Below are 2,494 nucleotides of genomic sequence, written 5' to 3' on the forward strand. Positions count from 1 at the left end.
TTGGGGTGGGGAAAGCTCCGTATTGAGAAGGGTCGTATTTGCTTCCTAGGAGGTTTGTTGTTTTGTTCTGTTTTGTTTTTGCCCGTTAGTTTTAAGGAGCAGGAAGTTCATGGGGGCTTCTGAAGTAGCCCCTCTCAAAAGGAGTCTTTATTCTGAGAAATTTGAACCAAAACCTCTTTCAATCTTTAGAATGATTTTATTGAAGAGGGCCTCAAGCCCCAAATGGAAAACTGTTTTTAGAAATTATTATGATTTTTGATTGCTTTTGTATTTAATTCTGCAAGTGTTCAAGTCTTAAAAAATAAAGATTTATAACAGAACCCAAATATTCTCTTCCGACCCTGACTTTGTGGTTGATGCTCCTGCACCTCCTAGCGGGGGCCTCCTCCGTCATCGTCTTTTCCAGCCTCATCACCCCAGGTCTCCCCTCCTGCTGCTCTGCTGTTTTCTGCTCCTCTGTACTCCTCTGCTCTGCAGCCTCCTGTGCCTTTGCTCCTTGCTGTTCCTCTTGCCCTGGAATGCCTTTCCCATCTCCTCTGCAGACCCTCCAGGCACAGTTTAAAGTACCCTTCTTTCCTCCAACCTTCCTCACCTTCTCCTCCCCACTCATCAAAAGTTGTTTCTGGCTGGAGGCGGTGGCTCACGCCTGTAATCCCAGCATTTTGGGAGGCTGAGGTGGGTGGATCACCTGATGTCAGGAGTTCGAGACCAGCCTGGGCAACATAGCAAAATCCTGTCTCTACTAAACATACAAAAATTAGCCGGGTGTGGTGGCTCATGCCTGTAGTCCCAGCTACTCGGGAGGCTGAGGCAGGGAATCGCTTGAACCCAGGAGGCGGAGGTTATAGTGAGCCGAGATCACGCCACTGTACTCCAGCCTGAGAGACAGAGTGAGACTCCGTCTCAAAAAAAAGTTGTTTTTATTTAGGATCTTTAAACTGAAGAGCACCCCTTCCATGATTAGGGGAGACACAAGATAGAAATAAAGGTTTTATTACTTACAGGATCTGGGATGTACACAGCACAGCTGGAAGCCACACACATACACACACATCTTTTCAGTGGGGATGTTTCATACATTTATAATATGGTTACATTATATTGTAGTAGTCTGTGTTCCATCTTGGGATCCCCTCACTTCCTAAGTGATATTTTAAAATCTGCACACATCAAGGTTCACTCTTTGAACTATGAAGTTGTATCTATTTTGGCAAATGCAAAATGTCCAATATCCATTATGTTTTCACAGTTTCACTACCCTAAAAATCCCCTGTGTTTGATTCAACCATTGTGTGGACTTAGGTTTTCAACGTAGTTGTATGGATCGTATGGTAAGACTGTTTAGCGCTGTGGAAATTGCCAAAGTGCCGTTCAAAGCGGATGCAGTGTCCTGTATTCCCAGCAGCAACGAATGCAAGTTCCTCATGCCCTGTCTCCTCACCAGCTGTGTCAGTTTTTTGGATTTTGGCCATTCTCATAAGTGTGTAGTAATATCTCATTTTAATGTGCAATTCCTTAATGACAAGTCACATTGAGCATCTTTTCATATACTTATCTGCCCTCTGTGCATTTTCTTGGGTGATCTTATGCCAATTTTTTTTTTCTGGTGTCTAATTCCAGATTAATTTGCCCATTTTTTAGTTGGGTGTTTGTTTTCTTACTGTTGAAGTTTAAGAGTTCTTTGTATTCTTTGGATCCAAGTCCTTTATCAGATATGTTTTTGCAAATATGTTCTTTCAGTTTGTGGCTTGTCTCTTCGTTTCCCTAACTGTGTCTTTTGCAGATCAGAAGTTTTTAATTTTAATAAAGGCCAATTTACTTTTTCCTTCATGGATTTTGTTTTTGGTATCTTTGATTTCTTTTCTTTTCCTTCCCTTTCTCTCTCCTTCCCTTACTTTTTTTTCCCTTTTTCTTTTTTTTTTTTTTTTGAGACAGGGTCTCACTTGGTTGCCCAGGCTGGAGTGCAGTGGCGTGATCTTGACTCATTGCAGCCTCCACCTCCAGGATTCCAGCGATTCTCCTGCCTCAGCCTCCTGAGTAGCTGGGATTACAGGCACGTGCCACCACACCCGGCTAATTTTTGTATTTTTTAGTAAAGATGGATTCACCATGTTGGCCAGGCTGGTCTTGAACTACTGACCTTGGGTGATCTGCCCACCTTGGCCTCCCAAAGTGCTGGGATTAAAGGCATGAGCCACCACACCCAGCCCCTTCTTTCCTTCCTGCCTTCCTTCCCTCGTTCCCTCCTTTCTTTCTCTCTTTCTTCCCTCTTGTCTCCTCTTCTTTCTTTTCTTTTCTTCTTTTGTATTAAAGAGACAGGATCTCACTCTGTCACGTAGGCCTGGAGTGCAGTGGCACCATCACAGCTCACTGCAACCTCAAATTCCTGGGCTCAAGGGATCCTCCCCCCTCAGCCTTTCTAGTAGTTAGGATTACAAGCAAACACCATCACACTTGGCTTCCATTTCCTCCTCCTCTTCCTCCTCCTCTTCTT

The sequence above is a fragment of the Mandrillus leucophaeus genome, unplaced genomic scaffold, assembly GCF_000951045.1.
Source record: "Mandrillus leucophaeus isolate KB7577 unplaced genomic scaffold, Mleu.le_1.0 Scaffold4, whole genome shotgun sequence".
Taxonomy (NCBI): domain Eukaryota; kingdom Metazoa; phylum Chordata; class Mammalia; order Primates; family Cercopithecidae; genus Mandrillus; species Mandrillus leucophaeus.